Source organism: Macaca mulatta, chromosome 2 (assembly GCF_049350105.2).
Source record: "Macaca mulatta isolate MMU2019108-1 chromosome 2, T2T-MMU8v2.0, whole genome shotgun sequence".
Taxonomy (NCBI): Eukaryota; Metazoa; Chordata; class Mammalia; order Primates; family Cercopithecidae; genus Macaca; species Macaca mulatta.
This window is the reverse complement of record NC_133407.1, coordinates 168803031-168826752: the sequence shown is the minus strand read 5'-3', so window position 1 is coordinate 168826752 and position 23722 is coordinate 168803031. Positions and strand designations below refer to the sequence as shown.

At 36.2% G+C, this 23722-nt stretch overlaps 1 protein-coding gene and 1 pseudogene across 41 annotated transcripts in view; one reads left to right on the top strand and one right to left on the bottom strand.

Moving 5' to 3' along the window:
• ZBTB20 (zinc finger and BTB domain containing 20) overlaps positions 1-23722 on the bottom strand; it is an 814450-nt gene that overhangs the window by 578958 nt on the left and 211770 nt on the right. For 8 of the 41 annotated variants that reach the window (XM_077993883.1, XM_077993867.1, XM_077993896.1 and 5 more), the window contains one exon: positions 20381-20440. The exons of the other annotated variants lie outside the window; for them this stretch is intronic. The gene's annotated coding sequence lies outside the window, so the exon portion shown is untranslated. The remainder of the gene's footprint in view (positions 1-20380; positions 20441-23722) is intronic. 41 annotated transcript variants of the gene reach the window in all.
• LOC114676186 (Y-box-binding protein 1 pseudogene) lies at positions 297-22492 on the top strand (annotated as a pseudogene).

Genomic DNA, 23722 nt, shown 5'->3' with positions numbered 1-23722 from the left:
GAGTTTCCTTTAAAATGCCAGGCTATATTCACATAGAAATGTTTTTATTAAAATATAAAGGTATAGGAAAGGCATTCAAGTCAAAGAAATAGGAAAGAGTTTTCTTTAAAATGTCAGGCTATATTCACACAGAAATGTTTCTATTAAAATATAAAGGTCCTAGAGAAACATTTCTGTGTGAATACATAAACACTATATACATAAAAGTTTTAAAATGTTTTATAAGAAAGGAATTTAGAAATCAAGAAGATAGAGCTAGGGTATTTGGCATTACTATGATTCTACCACAAGCCCCCATGGGAATTATTCAACTTAGTAATAACCTGAGAAATTTAGGGGTAGAAATAAAGTTTGCAATAACTGTAACCACTGAGAATGGTAACCTACTAATATATCTGGAATACCTAGAAGAAACGAATCCACTTTAGCAGGACACCTTCAACAACTCAGGTCACGTGGGAGTCTCACAGAGAAAGCAAAGACCAGTGAAAAAGAGTTCATATATCAAAAATATCAAACCCGAAGAAAGGTTCATTCATAAATGAGTCAGCAGATGAAAAACTGTAAATGAAATATAAGCATTAAGTTCAAAATAGGGCACAGTCTCAGGGAACTAATCTAAGGGCCAAAATAAAAAAAAAAAAAGAAACTATGAAAAAGGCAGATTTGATAAAAATACAGAGATTTATAGAAATAAAATTGTCATTAAAATTAATATCTGAAGTGAGAATGCATCATATTAAATGGAGCTAAAGGACGGATTACTGAACTGAAAGATAATTCCAAGGAATTTACCCAACACAAAACAGAGATAGAAAATATTTTTTTAAAAAGATTAGGAGATATAAAGGACAAAATAAAAAACTCTCACACATTGCTAATAAGTATTTGAAAATGAAAAAATAAAGACAAAAAGGCAATATCTGAAATGATGATGAATTTTTTCCAGAACTGATAAAACCTCAGATAACTGTAAAACAGCATCAAGTAGGTCCTTCAGGGAATATTCCAGAAGAAGGCATTGTTACAGGAGATGACAGCTCCATGCATGTTATTATGCCAGAAGACCTTCCAGTGGGACAAGATGTAGAGGTGGAGGACAGTGATATTGATGATCCTGACCCTGTGTAGACCTTGGCTAATGTGCACATTTTTGTTAGTTTTTAGCAAAGTTTAAAAAGTAAAAAAAAAAAAAAAAAAAATTAAATGGAAAAAATATAGAATACAGATGTATGGAAAAAGTATTTTGTACAGCTATACAACGTATGTGAGCTTCAGGCTAAGTGTTATTACAAAAAATTCAAAAAGTTAAAAAATATGTTTATAAAGTAAAACACTTGACAGTAAGCTAGGGTTAATTTATTAATGAAAAAATATAAAACTTTTATAAATTTAGTGTAGCGTAAGTGTCCAGTGTTTATAAAGTCTACAGTAGCATACAGTAATGTCCTAGGCCTTCACATTCATTAACCACTCACTCACTAACTTGCTCAGAGCAACTTCCAGTCTTGCAAGCTCCATTCACTGTATTAATGATAACTTAGGAGCAAAAGACTATACCATACAGCATAGGTGTATAATAGGCCATACCATCCACGTTTACCTAAGTACACTCTGTGAGGCCCACACAATGATGAAATCACCTAACAATGCATTTCTCAGAATGTATCCCTGTCATTATGAGATGCACGACTACATACCAAAACTCATGCGATGCAGCTAAACAGTTTTAGGGAGCAAAGTACAACTTTAAGTTAATATGCTAAAAAGACAAGACAAGACTAAAACTATCAAGAAATTAGAAAAGTTACAAAAAAGTAAAACCAAAAAATGTGAAAGCTGAAACATAACAATAATACCGAGCATAAGGGAAATGAAAAACAAAAATGTAAAGACAGTCAACAAAATTAAATGTTGCTTTTTTTTTAATGACTAATAAAGTAGAAAAATCTCTGGGAATTTTTATTATAAAAAAGAAGAGATAAACACAATGAAAAAGAAAAAACAAATCTATTTGGACATTTAAAATGATTACTGAATACTATGAAATACTTTATGCTAATTTGACTTAAATATTCAAGTTATTTTACAAGTGAGATAATATCAACAATTTTGTAGAAAAATATAACTTGCCTGAGAAGAACTAGAAACTCTGATTCGACAATTATAAATAAAGATATCCGATATATGGTTAGAAATTTATATAAACACACACATGCACACACACACACATATTACCAGGCCCAAATACATTTAAATATAAAATGTAATACACATTAAAACTCTGTTGAGGTCTATGTCATAAAAATTGGACCACAGAAAACAGGAAAGCACCTCAACTCTTGTAGAAGGCCCTTGAACACTGATATCAAATCCAGATAAAGGCATTATGAGAAAGAAAAATTATTTACAATGGTTAGGATTTAGAAGAGGTACAAGCTAGCCAAAAGAAACTCAGAAAAAGAAAAGTAACAATAGCTATTACTTATTTAGCTACTACTAAGTGTTTGGTAAGAGTTTTGCATATATTATTTAATTTGTATATCAGCCATATAAGTAGTTTTATTTTCTTTATTATCACAATTGTATAAAGAAATAAAAGAATGCTCAAAGAAAATAAATGGACTCAAAGTCATAAAATTAACAAGCAGCAGTGGTTGATAGAGAGAGACTCTAAAGCCCATGTACTTAAATACTACCTTCCACTACTGACTCACTCATCTTTCTTAATTATGTTCATATAGGATATTATGCTGTCTCCCTAACACTTACCAATTTTAAATAAAGTATAATTTTTGGTTTTTAGCAGCTTTGCTATGATGTTTCCAAGTATTGTTTCCTTCAAATTTATTGTATTTAGAGTTCACTAAGCTTCATGTCTTTCACAAAATTTGGGAATTTTTAATCTTTCTTCTTAAAGTCTTTAAATATTTTCTCTGTCCTATTCTTGTTCTTCAATACCCTACATGAGAGAATAGGCAGTCCCTCAGACATATACCGTCACAGCAATAATAATTTTCTAGCTATCCAAGAAAAAAAAGTGCCATAGTTGAAACTTTGGGACTTAAGTAGGGGGTTGTGAACACTAGTGACACCCAAGACCTAAGAAGGCCATTTTGAGAGGGTAGAATCAAGCCCACATGACAGACTTGCCAATGATGGTCCCAGCTCCAGACTTGGAAACGGCTCCATCCTCCTGCTATCAAAAACATCTACAAAGGGGCCTGGAAGAAGTCATGCACACTAATGCCTCAGGTGACACTCATTTGTCTTAGCTGAGGATCATAAAAGGGAGCTGCCACTTAGTTCCAGTTCCTCTTGGATGCTCTCTCAGAGCAGTCCTGCCAGCGCAGGGAAAAATAATTCAAAATAATCATTTTCAATAAGTCCAATGAGATGTAGAAAACACAAATAAACCACAAAATATAATTAGGAAAACAATTCATTAAAAAATTAGTTTAGTTTAAATATTATATTCCGTTAAAAAAAAAAGGACCAAACAGATATCCTATAGCTGAAAAGTACGAAGACAGAAGTGAAAAATTCAATACAGGGCTTCAACAGCAGACTCAATCATACAGAAACAGAATTGGTGAACATGATGACAGGTAATTTAAAATTACCCACCTAGAGGAACAAAAACAAGAAAAAGACTGAAAAAGAGTGATGAAAGTATGAGGAACCAATGGGACAATACCACGTGTACAAACATATGAATTAGGAATTCCCAGAGAAGAAAGACAGAGTAAGAGGACAAAAACTAATATAAAGAAATATTAGCAGAAAAGTTTCCAAATTCTGGGAGGCATATGGACATTCAGATTCAAGCAGCATAAAGGCTTCCAACAAAGCTCTAAGACATACTATAACCAAATTGTCAAAAGTGAAAGACAGAGAGCGATCTTGAAAGTAGTGAAAGAAAAGAGCCTTGTCCCATGTAAGTAAACATCCAAAAGACTATCAGTGGATTTCTCAACAAAAACCTTGTAAGCCAGGAGGGAATGGAATAATAGATTCAAAATGCTAAAAGAAAAACACCTGCCAAATAAAAACAGTATATCCACAAAAGCTGTCTTTCAAAAATGAAGGAGGGATAATGACATAACCAGACAAAGGAAAACTGAGGGAGGTCATCATCACAAGACTTAAAAGAAATGCTAAAGAAAGCTCTTGGAGTGGAAATAAAAGGATACTAGATGATAAAATAAAATTATGTGAAACAATAAAACTTACTGGTAAAAATAAATATATAGCCAAATTCAGAATACTCTAATACTGAAATGGTGGTATGCACATCACTTTTTAATTGGGTTATTTATCTCTTTATTATTTGTTATTAGGTATATTTTTTAACTTTTTATTTTAATATTTTTGGATACATAGTAAGTATATATATTTATGGGGTATATGAGATATTTTGATATAGGCATATAATGCCTAATAATCACATAAAGGCAAACGGAGTATCCATCACCTCAAGCATTTATGCTTTGTGTTACAAACAATCCAACTATACTCTTTTAGTTATTTTAAAATACGCAATTAAATTATATTTGACTAGTCACGCTGTTGGGTGACTTTCTAGCTATCGTTTTGTACTCTTTAACCATTCCCACTTATCCAGCTCCTACTCCCCATTACCCTTCCCAACCTCTGGTAACTGTCATTCATTCTACTCTCTATCTCTGTGGGCTCAATTGTTTTAATTTTTAGCTCCCAGAAATATGTGACAAGTTTGTCTTTCTGTGCCTGGTCTGTTGTTACAAATGACAGAACCTCATTCTTTTTTATGGCTGAATAGTACTCCATTGCATATATGGGCCATACTTTCTTTATCCATTCTTCTGTTAATGGACACTTAGGTTGCTACCAAATCTTAGCTATTGTAACTTGTGCTGCAATAAACATGAAAGTGCATATATATCTTCAATAAACTGATTTCCTTTGTTTTGAGTATGTATCTAGCAGTCAGATTGCTGAACCATATGGTAGATCTGTTTTTAGTTTTCTGAAGAACCTCCTGGCTGTTCTCCATAGTACCTATACTCATTTACATTTCCACCAACAGTGTACCAAGATTCTCTTTTCTCCATATCCTCAACATCATCCATTATTGCTTGTCTTTTGGATGCAAGTCATTTTAATGGGGGTTATATGATATCTCAATGTAATTTTGATTTGCATTTCTCTGATGATCAATGATGTTGAGCACTTTTTCATATACCAGTTTATGATTTGTGTGTCTTCTTGTGGGAAAAGTCTATTCAAATCTTTTTCCTATTTTGTATTTGCATTATTGGATTATTTTGTATATAGTTGTCTGAACTCCTTATATATTCTGGTTGTTAATCACTGTCAGATGGATAGTTCGCAAACACTTTCTCTCATTCTGTGGGTTGTCTCTTCACTTTGTTGATGGTTTCCTTTGCTGTGCAGAAACTTTTTAGTTTGATGTGATCCCATATGTCCATTTTTGCTTTGGCTGCTTACGCTTATGGAGTATTAATCAAGAAACATTTGCCCAGTCAAATGTCTTGGAAAGTTTCCTCGGTGTTTTTTTCTTTTCCCCCCAGCATTTTCATAGTTTGAGGTATTAGACTTAAGTCTTTAATTCACGTTGACTTGATTTTTGTGTATAATGAGAGAGAAGGGTCTAGTTTCAGTCTTCTGCATATGGGAACTCAGTTTTCCCAGCACCATTTATTGATGAGACTGCCCTTTCCCCAATGTATGTTCTTGCCACCTGTGTTGAAAATGAGTTCACTGTAAATGTATGAATTTGCTTCTGGGTTCTCTATTTTGTTCCATTGCTATATGTACTGTTTGTATGCCAGTACCATGCTCTTTTGGTTACTATAGCCCTGTAGTATAATTTGAACTCAGGTGATATTCCTAGTTTTGTTCTTTTTGCTCAGGATCGCTTTGGCTATTGTGGGTCTTTTGTGGTTTGCCACAAATTTTATAATTGTATTTTCTATTTCTGTGAAGAATGTAATCGGTATTTTGATAGAGATTACATTGAATCTGTAGACTGCTTTGGGTAGTATGGGCATTTTAACAATATTGATTCTTCCAATCCATGAACATGGAATATCTTTCCATTTTTTTGTGTGTCCCTTTCAATGTCTTGCAACAATCTTTTATAGTTTTTATTGTAGAGATCTTTCTCTTCTTCAGTTATTTCCTAGGTATTTAATTTTATCTGTAACTACTATAAATTGAATTACTTTTTAAATTTCTTTTTTAGATTTTCACTATTGGCACATAAAAATGTTACTGATTTTTGTATGTTGATTTTGTATGCTGCAAATTTACTGAATTTATTGATCAGTTCTAATAGTTTTCTGGTGAAGTCTTCAAATATAAGATCATCTCGTCTGCCAACAAGGAAAATTGGACTTATTGCTTTCCAATTTGGATGAACATTATTTCTTTCTCTTCTCTAATTGTACTAGCTACGACTTCTAGTACTATGTTGAATAACAGTGATGAAAGTGAGCATCCTTGTCATGTTCCAGATCTTAGGGTAAAGACTTTCAGTTTTTCCCCACTCAGCACAATACTAGCTGTGGGTCTGTTGTATGTGGCATTTATTATGTTGAGATACGTTACTTTTATACCCAGTTTTTTGAGAGTTATTTTTTTAATCATGAGGGGATATTGAATCTTAACAAATGTTTTTTTCCAGCATCATTTGAAACAATCGTATGGTTCTTGTCCTTCAATCAGTTGATATGCGGTATTATATTGATTGATTTGCATGTGCTGAATAATCCTTGAGGTCTGGGATAAATCCCACTTGGTCATGATGATCTTTTTAATGTGTTGTTGAATTTGGGTTACTAGCATTTTGTTGTGGATTTTTACATCAGTGTTCATCAGGGATAGGGGCCTGTGTTTTTCTTTTTTCTTTTTTTTTTTTTTTAATGTGTCTTTGGTTTTGCTATCAGGATGATACTGGCCTCACAGAAGGTGGTCACATTCCCTCCTCTTCTATTTTTCAGAATAGATTGAGTAGAATTGGCATTAGTTCTTTAAATGTTTGGTAAAATTCAGCAGTAAAGCCATCAGGTCCCAGGGTTTCCTTTGCTGAAGGACTTTTTATTACAACTACCATCTCATTACTTGTTACTGGTCTGTGCTGGTATTGGAATCATGGTTCAATCCTGGTAGGTTGTATATGTCTAGGAATTTGTTCATTTTTTTCTAGGTTTTCCAAGTTATTTACATGTATTAATAGTTGCTTATAGTAGCTTCTAAAGGTCTCTTGAATTTTTGCAGTATCAATTGTAAGGTAACATTTTTCAATTTTGATTTTATTTATTTGGGTTTTCTATCTTTTTTTCTTAGTCTTGCTAAATGTCTGTCGAGTTTATCTTTTCAAAAAACCAACTTTTTATTTCATTGTTCTTTTGTATTATTTTCTTCATTTCCATTGCATTTATTTCGGCACTGATCTTTATTATTTCTTTTCTTCTACTGATTTTGGGTTTGGTTTGCTCTTGCTTCTCTAGTTCTCTAAGATGAATTGTTGGGTTTTTTTATTGAAAGTTTTTCTACTCTCTTGATGTAGGCACTTATCACTATAAACTTTCCTCTTAGTTTTGATATGTTCTGCTTCCATTATCATTTATTTCAAAAAACTTTTAAAATTTCCTTCATAATTTCTTAATTGACCAACTGATCATTCAGGAGTATACTGTTTAATCTCCATATATCTGTATAGTTTCCACAATTCTTCATTATTAATTTCTAGTTTTATTTCATGGTGATCAGAGAAGATATTTGATATTATTTCAAATTTTTGAATATTTTAAGGCTTATTTTGTAGTCTTAGGTATCATCTATCCTTGAGAATGATCCATGTGCTAAGGAGAAAAATGTGTGTTTTGCAGCCATTGGATGAAATGTTCTGTAAATATATATTAGGTCCATTCAGTCTATAGTGTGGATTAAGTCCAATGTTTCTTTGCTGATTCTCTGTATGGATGATCTGTTCATTGCTGAAAGTGGGATGTTGAAGTTTTCAGCTATTATTGTACTGGGGTCTATCTCTCTATTTAGCTCTGATAATATTTGCTTTATACATCTGGGTGCTTCAGTGCTGGGTGTATATTTACTTACAGTTGTTATATCCTTTTGCTAAATTGACCCCTTTATAATTATATAGTGACCTTCTTTATCTCTTCTTATAGTTTTAGTCTTGAAATCTGTACTGTATGATATCAGTATATTTCAAGTATACTTACAAATATGATTACATTATTATAATGTTGTTTTTCTATGTACATAATATGTACAAAGTGCTAGTACTTTTATGCAATAATATTATTACCTTTACTGCGAGTTTTGTACCTTCAGATGATTTCTTTTTGCTCATTAACATCCCTTCCTTTCTAATTGAGGTACTCCCTTTAGCATTTCTTGTAGAACAGGTCTGATATTGATGAAATTCCTCAGCTTTTATTTGTCTGGGTAAGTCTTTATTTCTCCCTCATGTATGAAGGATATTTTCACCAGGTATATTATCATAGGGTAAGAGTTTATTCCTTCAGCACTTTAAATATGTCATGCTACTTTTCCCTGGGCTGTAAGGTTTCCACTGAAAAGTCTGATGCTAAATGCTCTGCTGTATGTTATTTGTTTCTTTTCTCTTTCTGGTTTTAGGGTTCTTTCCTTATATTTGCTTTTGGGAATTTGACTATTAAATGCTTTGAGATAGTCTTCTTTAGATTAAATGTGCTTGGTGTTCTTTAACCTTCTTTGTGCTTGAATAATTATATCTTTCTCTAGGTTTGTGAAGTTCTCTGATATTGTCCTCAGAACAAACTGTCTACCTCTCTCTCTCTTTGCCTCAATTTTAAGACAAATAACTGTTGCCCTTTTGAGTATCTTGTAGACATGCTTCATTCTTTTTTATTCTGTCCTTCTGTCTCCTAAATATGTTTTCAAACAGCCCATCTTCAAGCTCACTAATTCTTTCTTGTTTGATCAATTCTCCTGTTAAGAGGCTGCTGCATTCTTCAGTGTGTCAACTTCATTTTTCACCTTCAGAATTTCTGCTTGATTCTTAAAAATTGTGTCAATCTATTTGTTAAATTCATCTGATAGGATTCAAATTCCTTCTCTATGTTATCTTGAATTTTACTGAGTTTCCTCAATAATTCTGTCTAAAAGGTCACATTATCTCTGTCTCTCTGAGATTGATCCTTGGTGCCTTATTTAGATTGCTTGATGAGGTCATGTTTTCCTGGATGGTCTTGATGCTTGTGGATGTCCGTTAATGTCTAGACATTGAAGAAGTAGGTATTTATTGTATTCTTGGTGGTCTGGACTTGTTTGTACACATTCTTCTTGGGAAGGTGTTCTAGGTATGCTAAGGGACTTGTTTATTGTGACTAAATTTTTGGTCAATGCAGCTATGTCTACAATGGGGGCACTCCAGGGTCAGTTACACTGAGGATCTTACAGACTCATAGAATTACCACATTGGTGGCCTTGTACAAGATCTGGAAGAATTCTCTGGATTACTAGGCAGAGACTTTTGTTCTCTTCCATTACTTTCTCCCAAACAGAGTCTCTGTGTGTGTGCGTGCTTAGCTACCTGGTGCTGAGCTGGGGGAGACATAATACAAGTTCCCCTGTGGCCATCACCACTGAGACTTTGCTGGGTCTGACCTGAGGCCAGCACAGCACTGGATCTTGCAGAAGGCCCGCTATAATCACTATTTGGCTGCTACCTACATTCACTCAAGGCCCTGGGGTTCTACAGTTATCGGTTACCAATACCAGCCAGGCCTGTGTCCTTTTTTGCATGGCACCGAATTCCCCCAGCCCCAGATGGTTCCAGAGGTTCCCTCTAAGATTCAGGGCCTGGAGTAAGAACCTTTAAGAATCTACTTGGTGCTCTATTCTACTGCAGCTGAGCTGGCACCCAAGCCACAAGACAAGTCTTTTCCACAAGCATAGAAGTCTCTTCCCTTGGACACCACTGCCACAGGCCCATGGGGAGTACTAACAATGTTCATTCAAGACCCAAAGGTTCTTCAGTCAGCTTGTGGTGAATGCTGCCAGGCCTGGGACTCATGCAGGTGGTGAGCTCCCCTCTAGCCTAGGGAAAGTCCCAAAATGCCATTCAAGAACCAAGTCCTGGATTCGGGGACCCCAACAGCCCACTTCCTGCTCTACAACACTATGGCCAAGCTAGTATCTAAGCTGCCAGACAAAGTCCCCTTTTCTCTCCCATCTGTTTTTCTCAAGCAGAAGTAGTGTCTCCCTATAGCGACCACAGCTGGGAATGTGCTGGATCACACCTGAAGCCAGCATGTTTCAGAGTCTCACTCAATGCCCATGACAGGTACTGCCTGGATATTGCTGCTGATTAGGCAAGGCCCAGAGGCTCTTTAGTCAGCAGGTGATGAATCCTGCCAGGGCTGAGTCCTTCTCTTCAAGGCAGCACATTCCATTCTAGCCCAGGGTATGTCTAGAAATGTTATCTGGGAGCTAGTGCCTAAAATGGGTGCTTCAAGACTCTACTTTGTGCCCTATCCTACTGTGGCTGAGTGGGATCCAAGTTGCAAGACAAAGTCCTGTTTACTCTTCACTCCTCTCCTCAAGTAGAAGAAAGGAGTCTCTTTCAGAGCTACCAGTTGCATTGCTTGGGGTGAGAGGAGGGGTGGTAGAAGCCCTCCCTTGGCTACCATGTCTGGTGTCTCACTAGGTCATATGACCCTCACATCCACTGACTCCAAGCCTAGCAGAGCACTAGGACTTGCCTAGGAGTTGCAGTCCTTGTGGCTCAGACTGCCTTAAAGTTTATTTAGGACCCCAGATAATTTTAGCTCATAGTGGTGAAGTTTGTGGATTCCTGAGTTCCAACCACTGGGATGGACAATTTCTCTCCTGTAAATCACTTTTAAGTCTAGTATAAAAGATAAAATACAAAAAGTATCAAAAACAACTACAGCTAGAATATTTATTAATGGATACACAATATAAAAATGTATAAAATGTTATATAAATAAAGGGGGGGGCTGGGGGAAAAGCAAAGTATAGAGGTTTTGTATGCAATGGAAATTAAGTTATCAGTTTAAATTTGATGGTTGTCACTATAAGATGTGTTATATATGCCTCAAGGTAACCACAAGGAAAAAACTTCTAGTAGACACAAAAAACATGAATCAAAGCAAAAATTCAATAAAATACAAAAGAAGACAGCAAGATTGGAAGAAAGAAACAAAAGAACTACAAAACAGGCCAGGCGTGGTAGCGCGCGCCTGTAATCCCAGCACTTTGGGAGGCCAAGGTGAATGCAATATGAGGTCAAGAGTTCGAGACCATCCTGGCCAAGATGGTGAAACCCCGTCTCTACTAAAAATACAAAATTAGCCAGGCGCAGTGGCAGGCGCCTATAATCCCAGCTACTTGGGAGGCTGAGGCAGGAGAATCGCTTGAATCTGGAAGGTGGAGGTTGCAGTGAGCCAAGATCGTGCCATTGCACTCCAGCCTGGGTAACAGAGTAAGACTCCATCTCAAAAAAAAAAAAAAAAAAAGAACTACAAAACAGTCAGAATTTGTCAGTAATTATTTTAAATGTTAATGGATTAAATTCTCCAATCAAAATACAAAGACTGGCTCAACAGAAAAAAAATATGTAAAATCCAACAATATGCTGTCTATAAGAGGTTCACTTTAGCCAAAAGGATACATACCCAAAAAGTGAAGACATGAGAAAAGATAATCCATTCAAATGATAACCAAAGGAGAAAAGGAGTGGCTATAGTTAATATCAGACAAAATAGACTCAGTCAAAATCTATCAGAAGACATAAAGAAGGTCATTAAATGATAATAAAGTGGTCAATTCATTAAGAGGATATAAAAAATTGCACATAATACATGCACTCAACATTAGAGAATCTAAATATATAAATTAAATGTTAACAGAAGGGGAAAATAGACAGCAGTACAATAATATTAAAAGATTTCAATATCCCACTTTCAAAAATGGATAGATCATATAGACAGCAAATCACTAGGGAAACAGTGGTCTTTAAAAGTACTACAGACCAAATAGACCTAACAGACATATATAGAACACTCCATCTAACAGCAGTAGAATATACATTTTTCTCAAGTGCACATGGAACAGTCTCCAAATAGATCAGATGTTGGGCCACAGAACAAATTTTAACAAATTTAGAAAAAACTAAAATTATCTCAAGTATCTTTTCTGACTACAATATAAAATTAGAAATCAATAAAAGAAGAAATTAAAAATGAAAAAATAAAAGTGAAAAAATCACAAATATGTGGCAATTAAATAATACACTCCTTAATAGCCAACGTGTAAAAGAAGAAATCAAAACCAAAATCCTGAATTTCTTTAAACAAATGAAAATGGGCACACAACAAGAGGGAAGTACATAACAATGAATACCTACATTAATAAAAGAAGAAAAATCTCAAACGACTTAACTTCACACCTCAAAAATTAAAAAAAGAGCAAACTAAGTGCACAAAGTCATCAGCAATAAGGCTATATTAAAAATTAGACCAGAAATAAATGAAATAGAAAATAGAAAAATAATAGAAAAGATCAGTAAATCTAAGAGTTCGTTTTTTTGAAGATAGATAACTCTTTAGCTAGATTACCCAAGAAAAAAAAGAAAGAAGACTCAAATTTAAAATTTTGTAATGGAAAATGGATACATTAAAATGACAGAACAGAAACACATGGAATTATAAAAAGACTATATAGAACAATTATATTCCAACAGATTAGATAGCTTAGTAAAAAATAAGTTCCTAGAAACATACAAGATGCCAAGACTGCATCATAAAAAATAAAATTCTGAATAGATCAATAGCACGTAAGGAGATTGAATCAGTAATAAAATGTGCTCCCATCAAAGAAAAGCCCAGGACTAAATGTCTTATTTTTTGAGACAAAGTCTTGCTCTGTCACCCAGGCTGCAGTGCCATAGTGTCCTTGGCTCATGGCAACCTCCATCTCCCGAGTTCAAGTGATTCTCCTGCCTCAGCTTCCCAAGTAGCTGGGATTACAGGCACCCACCACTACACCCGGTTAGTTTTTGTATTTTTAGTAGAGATGGGGTTTCACTGTGTTGGCAAGGCTGGTCTTGACCTCCAGAATTCAAGTGATCTGCTTATCTAGGCCTCCCAGATTGCTGGGCTTACAGGCGTGAGCCACCGTGCCTGGCAAAAGAACTAGATGTCTTGATGAACAGATTCTACCAAGCTTTAAAAAATTAATGCCCATCCCTCTCAAACAGTTCCAAAATGTTTACAAGAATGACACACTCCCTAACTCATGTCAAGGCCAGCACTGCCCTCATACCAAAGCTGGACAAGAGTACTACAAGAAAAGAAAATTACAGAGCACTATCTCAGATGAATATAGATACAAAAGTCTTCAACAAAATACCACCAAATCAAATTCAATAGCACACTAAAAGGATCATACACCATGATCAGGTGGGATTTATCCCTGGGATGCAAGGATGATTCAACATACACAAATCAATAAATGTGATACATCATATTAACAAAATGAAGGATAAAAATCATATGACGATCATCTTAACAGTGTGGAAAAAGTGCTTGACAAAAATTAATGCTTTCTTGATAAAAAGCCTCAAAAAATTTGGTACAGAAGGAACTTACCTCAACATAATAAAGATCATATATGATAATCCCATAGATAACATCATACTCAGTGGTGAAAAGCTGAAAGCATTTCCTCTAAGATTGGGAATGAGAACACATACTCACTCTCACTATTTCTGTTAAACATAGTATTGGAACTCTTAGCCAGAGCAATTAGGCAAGAAAAAAATGGGAAAGGAAGAAGTTAAATTGTCTCTGTTTATAGATGACATAATCTTATATGTAGAAAAACCCTAAAGACTCCAGGGGAAAAAAAAAAAAAAAAACTTTTAAAACTGATATATGAACCCAATAGTTTCAGAATAGAATGTAAACATACAAAAAGCAGTTGCAGTTCCATATATTAACAAAGAATTCTCTAAGAAATTAAGAAAACTATCCATCTTAGTCTGTGGGCATTGCTATAAAAGAATACCTAAGGTTGGGTAATTTATAAAGAGAAAAAAATTATTTGGCTCATAGCTTTTCTGGCTGTACAAGAAGCATGGCACCAGCTCCTGGTGAGAGCTCAGGCTGCTTCCACTCATGGCAGAAGGTAAAGTGAAGCCAGTGTGTGGAGATTACAAGGCAAGAGAGAAAGAAGAGGCAGCTGACAGGCTCTTTTTAACAATCAGCTCTCATGGGAACCAATAGAGCAAGAAATCACTCAATACATCAAGGAGGACACCAAACCACTTATGAGGAAACTACCTCCCCTTAGGCCTGACCGCTAACACTGGGATCAAATTTCAACATGAGGTGTGTGGGGACAGATATCCAAATTATAAAACAATTCCACTTACAATAGTATCAAATACAATCAAATACTAAGAAATAAATTTAACGAAGTTGATGAAGGATTTATACACCGAAAACTCTAAGACACTGATGAAAGAAACTGAGGACAAAAACAAGTGTAAAAATATTGCATGTTCGTGAATTGAAAGAACTGCTGTTTTTAAAATGCCCATGCTACCTAAAGCATTTTCAGATTCAATGCAATCTATCAATATTAAAATGATATTTTTTACAGAAATAGACAAAATTCTGAAATTTGTTAGCCACAAAAGATCACAGACAGCCGTAGCAATCTTGAAAAGGAACAAAGCTGGAGGCATCACACTCCGTGATTTCAATTTGTCTTATGAAGCTATAGTAATCAAAATAGTTTGGTACTGGCATAAAAACAGACACGTAGGTCAATGGAATAGAATAGAAAGCCCAGAAATAAATGCACACATCTATGGTTAACTAATCTTTGGCAAGGGCTCCAACTATACACCATAAGGAAAGGAAATTCTCTTCAATAAGTGGTTTTTGGGAAACTGGATACTCAAATACAAAAGAATAAAACTGGATCCTTGTCTTGCATTGTACACAAAAATTAACTCAAAATGAATTAAAGATTTAAATGTAAGATACAAAACTGTAAAACAAAGCTTCTTGACACTGGTTTTGGCAAAGAGTTTTTGGATATTGACATGAAAAGCACAGGTAACAAAAGCAAAAATTAAAAAAGTAGTAACTACAACAAACTAAAAACCTTTTGCACAGCAAAGGAAACAAAAACTGAGAAGGCAACCTACTGAATGGGAGAAAATATTTGCAACTATATATCTGATGAAGAGTTGATATTCAAAATGTATGTAGAACTCACACAACTCAATGGCAAAAAAAATAATACCAATAACTCAATTTAAAAATGAGAAAAAGGCCTGAATAGACATTTTCCCAAAGAAGGCATACAAACAAATGGGCAAGAAGTATATTAAAAAGTGCTCAACATCAATAATCATCAGGGAAATGTACATCAAAACTACAGTGAGATATCACGTCATGCCTGTCAGAAGGGCTAAGAGATAAATATCTGCAAGAATGTGGAGAAAAGAAAACACTTGTCCACCGTAGGTGGGAATGTAAATTGGTTTTGCCATTATGGAGAATAGTATGGAGTTTCCTAAAAAAATTCAAAATAGAATAATCATATGATCCAGCAAGCCCACTTCTGGGTTTATATCCAAAGGAAATGAAATCAGTGTCTTTAAGAGATATCTGTACCCTCATACTTATTGCAGCATTATTCATAATATCCAAAAGATGGAAACTACCTAAGTATCCATCAATGGGTAAATTGGATAAATGAATAAAGAAAATGTGGTACATATACACAATGAAATATTATTCTGCTATAAAAAAACAAACAAACCTGTCATTTTCAACAACATGGATTAATCTGTAAGACATTATACTAAGTAAAATAAGCAAGATATAGAAAGGCAAATAGTCTGTGATCTCGCTTATATAAAATCATATACAAAGGTGAATCTCATTGCAACAGAAAGAGTGATGACTGCCAGGGAATGGTGGTGGAGAAAATAAGGAGACGTTGATTCAAGGGTGCAACCTTTCAGTTATAAGTTGAACAAGTTCCAGGGATCTAATGTACAGAATGGGTGGTGAAGAATGTGTGAATTAATTTGATTGTGATAATCACTAAGAAATGTATGCATAAAAAATCACAATGCACACTTTCACTATATACAACCTTTGTCAATTAAATATTTTTAAGTAAAAAATAAATAAAATTGTACTTCTGGTTTCTGAGATTCTGCTTATTTTTTATCCACTCTTTTTTCTCACTCCTTTTTAGATTAAACCCCTCCTCCATTATACTGTTAATCCTACTAATTTATTTATTTAATATAATACATTTCTCTGTTTTAAAATTTCTTTTTTTTTTTTTTTTTTTTTGATATGGAGTCTCATTCTGTCGCCAGGCTAGAGTGCACTGGCACCGTCTCGACTCACTGCAACCTCTGCCTCCTGGGTTCAAGCAATTCTCCTGCCTCAGCCTCCCGAGTAGCTGGGACTACAGGTGCCCGCCACCACACCCGGCTAATTTTTGTATTTTTAGTAGAGGTGGGGTTTCACCACATTAGCCAGGATGGTCTCAATCTCTTGACTTTGTGATCCACTCCCTCGGCCTCCCAAAGTGCTGAGATTACAGGTGTGAGTCACCGCACCTGGGCCATTTGGTTCTTTTAATAATTTCTTATTTCTCTGCTGAGATTTCCTATCTTTTTGTTCATTTCAACCATATTCCCTTTCATCTCTTAAAGCGCAGTTTTAATACCTGCTTTAATTTTCTTGCCTAGTAATTCCAACATGTGGGTGATTTTAAGATTGCCATCTGTTGATCCTTAAGAAAGGGTAACATTTTACTGGGTTGAAGTAATTATGGGATTTTTTGTTTGCTTGTTTTTGTTTTGTTTTGTTTTAAGATGGAGTCTCACTCTGTTGCCAGGCTGGAGTGCAGTGGCACGATCTTGGTTCACTGCAACCTCTGCCTCCTGGGTTCACACAACTTTCCTGCCTCAGCCTCCCGAGTAGCTGGAACTAAAGGTGCCCGCCACCACATCCGGCTAAATTTTTGTATTTTTAGTAGAGACATGGTTTCACCATGTTAGTCAGGATGGTCTCGATCTCCTGACCTCGTGATCCACCCACTTTGGCCTCCCAAAGTGCTGGGATTACAGGCGTGAGCCATCGCACCGAGCCAATTATGGGTTTTAACTTAGACATTGTCAATGTTAATTGTGGATACTCCAGATAGTGTCACATTGAGCCAAAGAGTGCTACTATCTTTGTTTTCACGGGACATTAATTTGGCTAATCTCATATTGAAAAATCTGTGCTTTTTGGATTTCAGTTTGGATTGATTTCAGTCTGCCCTGTGCATGTGCAGTTCAGGGGTCAGCCAAAGACTTAAGCCAGAATTTATACACACAATTTCTCATCTCTGTCTCTTTACTTTCCTATGTTCTTCCTCATTCTCTGACATCCCTGTTCCTTCCCAGAGTTCCTATAGCCTACAGAGAAAGCAATGGGCTTTCTCTTGGAGTTTAATTGTCCCATGTTGCCACTACAATTGGAGACGCCCTCAGAAAAAGCCTTAGAAATGTGAAACTCACTTCACCTCATGACATTGGCTTAATACAAAGTTTGAACCTATTTTGAACTATTTCTCTAGTCTCATCCATTCTCCAAAACCTTTAAATAGCTGTATTGTGTTTTGTTATGCTTTGCTTTTATTTTTTGTTTTTGTTCAGAGTTTATAGCTACTATTTGCAGGCCGGTTGTTTGATTGGATGTTTATTTCTCCACACAAGAAGCAAAATTCTTGTATCATTATTAATCCTGAGAACAGAAGGTTACAGAGAAAAAGACAACAGAAGACTCTAAAAAAGTACCAAGAGATACAAATAAAACTTGAATAATAAAAAAAAAAAAACCGAGAAACATGTCCCTGGCTTCTGGGAGAGGGCTGAACAAAGGCAGATGAAGAGGCAATAACGTAGGTAATAAGTACATTTACAGAAATATGTACCATCAAATAGGTAAGAATGCAAGCAAAATTTATATATAACAAAAAGTTTTGGAAGTAGAAAAAATGTTAGTAAATAGTTCGTATTGTCTAACAATCTGTCACCCAGGCTGGAGCGCAGTGACACGATCATAGCTCACTGCAGTTTCAAACGCTAGCCTCCTGAGTAGCTGGGACTACAGGCATATACCACCACACCTGGCTAATTTTCTATTTTGTTTTTTGTAGACCCAGGGTCTCACTATGTTGCCCAGACTGGTCTTGAACTTCTGGGGGATCAATCAATCCTCCCTGCTTGGCCTCCCAAAGTGCTGGGATTACAGTGTGAAAGGAAAATAAATCTTGGGGTCCAAAATCACTACGCTAAAGGGAAAACTCAAGCTGGGAACTGCTTAGGGCAAACCTGCCTCCCATTCTATTCAAAGTCATCCCTCTGCTCGCTAAGATAAATGCATATCTCATTGCCTCTTTGGCAAGGCTAATCAGAAACTCAAGAATGCAACCATTTGTCTCTAATCTACCATTGGCCTGGAAGCCCCCTCCCACTTGGAGTTGTCCTGCTTTTGCTTCGAGTTGTCCTGCCTTTACGAACCAAACCAGTGTTCATCTTACATATGTTGATTGATGTCTCATGCCTGCCTAAAATGTGTAAAACCAAGCTATGCTCCGACCATCTTGGGCACATGTTATCAGGACCTCCTGAGACTGTGTCACCGGCAGGCTTCCTTAACTTTGACAAAATAAACTTCCTAAATTGACCGAGACCTGTCTCAGATTTTTGCAACAGGCATGAGCCACCATGCCTGGCCTCAAAAGTTTCAAAACCAACACTCTTCATCAGATCCCAGAACCAAAGAAGGAAAAAACAATTGAAGAATTTATGTCCGCAGTTATGCCAAGATTTACACTAACGCATACCACATCTCAAAGATTGAGGAACTCTCTCAAGAACTGGCAATAATTAAGTTCCCAACCAAATTATATTTTCTAAATTAAAAATAAGCACACACCCAAATATAAAATTTTTTAAAAACTCTGAAGCTAAAGCACATTCACGTTATAGAAAAAGTGGAGTCCATATCTCTCTATTTTATAAATGCATTTTCAGACTTGATGCATTATAGGACATGGTAACCTCAAACAGCAAGGAAAAAATCTTATTTAAAACTCAGTAAGAATATAATCTCTGCAAGAAATCTATAATTTTAAACAATTTCATTAAATTGTTTTTTCCTTTGGTATACCCCTGCATGTAACACTATTAGGTTATAGTGAAAAACACCCTCAATTAACTATCAAAAAGTATGGTTCCACCATTAAGCAACTATGAGACTTTGGACAGGTCCCTTCACCTATCTAGGCTTCAGTTTACTCATGTGAAATGTGAGGCGAGAACAGATGGTTTCTGCTTTCCAGATGCAAAATTCTAAAACTACATAACCTTATTTCTAGGCTCTTCAATAATTGAAAGATTCTTGTACAATTTCTAAAAAATAGATTTGGCAAATTCCTCAGATCTCAGGCCCAAAGAAAATATTTCAGGAGAGATATATTATGCCTTTCACACAAGTGCAAAAAAATTAAAAATGTAGACTCCCACATACAATCTCAAGCAAATCATCAACTGACATGTGATGCTGTCTTATCTATAGAGATAAGAAGCTTGTTTACATCTGTACTTCAGGTGAGTGTGATAATTTTGTGAATGGTATGTTAAAAATAATTTCAAATTTGAGGATTAAGCAATGAGAAATGTGCTGTAAATTTCAAGAAAAAGATGGTGCAATATTGTTTAGGATTCTGAGAACTTTAGATCTATCTTCTTATAAAAACTTCTGCTTAGAAACAAAGAAATAAACAAAAACCAGGATAAACAATACAATGCTCTTTCCAACTTGCTGGAAGTACATTCACTCAGAAAAACATTTATTAAGCACCTAATTGGTACAAGGTGTACTGTCCTCTATGAGACACACACACACATAGAAAATAATTTTGTATCTGCTTTAGTGAGTTTGTAATATGCCAGAATAAATACATGCTAAAAGGCATATATACATAAATAATATAATGCATTGCAGTAAGAGGTAAGAGGTAAGTACTATGATAGAGGGACACAGAAAGTCCTGCGCCTCAGGTTTTACTCCCTGCAGGGCACTAAGCTATTTTGAATCAAACTGCAGGAGGTGGCCAACCACACAGCATGCAGTGCATCAGTACTATCCAGGGAAGAAAAGACTACTACATGGTTAAGAGAGCCTGAAAAAACAGAAGCAGAGAGGTGGACCTAGAAAACTAGCAAGTCAGTTGAAGGTCAGTATGTGCCTACCTGGAAAATAGGGTCCAATTACTGGGCAGAAGGCTAGGACCCAAGGGTGATTCTGTGCAACTGGGGGAGGTGAGAAAGGAGAGAAAGGAAGTGAGTATTCTGTTGTGGGAAGAAGGGTATTCCAAGATGACAACACACCAAGAGTATAACCATAGATGAGGGAATTCTGAATTTCTTCTAGTTTCCCATCTCATGATCATGTCAATATAAAAGGAAATTACCACATGTAATAATTTCTACTAGTCTACAGATTCTGGCAGGCTAAATTAAACCTGAAGATAAACACAAAATTATATTCCAGTTCCTACTTACAACTTCTGTCACATAAAGGGGTACTTACATAGTTCATATGTGCAAACTGAGTTGCATCCTTTCTAAATCGTTTTATTTAAATGTGAAATGTTTGGAATTGGGTATCACTGGTCTTCATTTTGTTTTGAAAAGGCAATATGAATGAATTAATCTATAATCATGCTAATAACAAAATAAGAATTTTAACTCCTTCCTTTGAAATGAAAAGACACATCCTTTAGCCAAGAGCTTCCAAGTTTAATTTACAATTCACAAAAATCTACAAACATAAATTACATAGTAGAAGTTTCCCTTATTCTTACTTGAATATAACTCTAATCATTTGAATATCAGTTTTAACAAAATGAATAAGAGTACAACAGAGTTCAGATGAAGCTCGTTTCTTGCCAAAATCCGTATGAATGCCAAATACCTTCCAAGCACAAATAAATCCTGCCCTCCATTTAAACAAACAAATAAACAAACAACAAACAAAACACCACATTTCCTAAGATTGGGCAATCACTACTAAGTGACTACTAAGTAGTGAGTAAGAGCTAAGGGAAACGGAGTGAACTTTAGGTCACCAGGGCATCCTACACTGAAAAACATGTGCTGCGCTTCTTCAGAAACAAGCTACAACAGCAGAAAGACAACGTACCTTATATCTTGTTTATAAATCTTACTTTATAAAGGAGAAAAAAGAATGGAAGAAAGGGAAATCATATTCCGTTATATCCTATTTTGTGCTAGGCACTTAGACAACGTTTTATCATTTAATTGAAACTTGAGTTGAATCGTTAGCAGGAGCAGAGAGCGGAACCCAGAGAGCCCTGAGCAGCTCCATCACCGCCCCCGGCCTAGTTACCCTCACCTCAGAAGGAGTCACAATCCTGCAGCCAGCAGGTCACCATCACAGCAACCACAACTCTGAGCAAAGATGCCCAGGCAGCCAACCCCAAGCCAGCACCCCCTGCAGAGGCGCAGGTAAGGGCGACCTCACAGGCGGCGCCTGCTGGTGGGGATAAGATCATTGCAAGGAAGATTTGGGGAACAGTAAAATGGTTCAGTGTAAGAAATAAACGGTTTCATCTATGGGAATGGCACCAACGAAGATGCAGTTGTACAGCAGAATGCCATACAGAAGAATAACCCCAGAAAGTACCTTAGCAGTGTAGGACACGGAAAGACTGTGGAGTTTGATGATGTTGCAGCAGAAAAGGGTGCAGAGACAGCAAATGTTACAGGCTCCTGTGGAGTCCAGTTCATAGCAGTATATAATGCAGCTGACCGTAACCATCATAGACGCTCTCCATGTGGTCCTCAAGCAATTACCAGCAGAATTACCAGAATAGTGAGAGTGGAGAAAAGAATGAGGGATGGGAGAGTGCTCCTTTAGGCTCGGCCCAACAATGACGGCCCAGCTGCAGGCGAAGGTTCCCGCCTTACTACACGCGGAGACCCTACGGAAATCGACCACCATATTCTAACCCTCCCTTGCAGGGAGCAGCGACAGAGGGTGCTATCAACCGGGGTGCAAAAGCACAAGGTAGGCCAGTGAGGCAGGATATGTGTATGGTTTATAGACCATGATTCTTCAGGGAACCTTCTCGCCAAAGCCATCCTAGAGAGGAGGGCAGTGAAGAGGGTAAAGAAAATCAAGATGAGACCCAGTATCAGCAGCAACCTCAACATTGGTGCTGCTAAAACCCCAGTTATTTATGTAGACGCCCAGAAAACCCTAAACCACAACATGGCAAAGAGACAACAGCAGCCGGTCCAACAGTCAAGAATTCTGTGCCCGAAGCAGAAGAAGGTTGAGTAAATGCCCGTCTACCATCTCCACCATCATCCAGTTTAGTCATCCAACAAGAAGAAATGAATATGAAATTACAGCAATAAGGAATGCAGGAAAGATTGGGGCTGAAGACCTTAAGTGCTTGCGTGCTTGCTTTTTGCCCACTGATCAGATAACCAGAACTACCTGCATTATCTATGAAGTATGGGGTTTTTAAAATTATTTTTACCTAAAGACATGTCTTTTTGGTAATAACAAAAGTTGTTGTTGTTGTTGTTGTTTGTTTGGTTCGTTTTCTCAACATGCCTTTAAAAGCTCTGAAATTGGTTCATATGTTCTCAGGTTGAGATTTTTAAGCACTTCATTTTTAATTTGTAATAAAAGTTTACAACTTGATTTTTCAAAAATGTCAACCAACTGCAAGCATCCATTAATAAAAGTCTTAAATAATAATAAAAAAATTTAAATTAAATCAAACGGGATTTTAACACCATATAATACAAAAAAGAAGTGAGGTTCGAAAATTCCAAGTTCCTTTTGTGATGCCACGTGTCACCTAACTGGTAGCACAACTTGATTGCAATCTGACTCTGAAGCTTTTCTTCATTCCCAGACATCTTATTTTTTTTGAAGTCCTAGATTTTTAAAGTATAAATTTTTTTAGGAATAAAGCTCTGGTAGGCAGGAAATTCTGCTGAAGCTGTTTCTGGGCAACTTGACTTTGCCAGGGCCTTTGCACTGATTGTGTTAATGGCCGCCTCCTCTCCAGATCTAGGGTTATGGATCACCTGTAACCACCTGTAACCTGTACAACAAGCTGAAGGAGTATTTGCCTAATATCCAATCCACAGAATTTATTTCAAAAATGGTGAGCTTCACTAAGGTGATAGCAACAGCCCGTCCACAGGCTGATCAACAAAATTTTGTCTTTGATCCATGGTTTCTGCTCCTTGGAGTCTCCCAAGGTACATTCTGCCACTGCCAGACCTAGAATCATAGTCTCCTTTCCTGCCAGCCTTCTCACCCTGCCAAACTTATCATATCTAATTATTTGACATCATAGATATTATCAATCCCTAGGCCTCTCTAGCTTTCTGCTCTTGCAACTCCTTTTACATTGTTTTTGTCACCTAGCACAGAACCCATACAGAAGCCATCACTATTCTCTTGGAAATATTTTCAGTTCACTTCTTGGTTTTCCTATCTTACTTACCAAGCTCTCTTAGTACAGATCTAAGATGAGAATTTTAGTA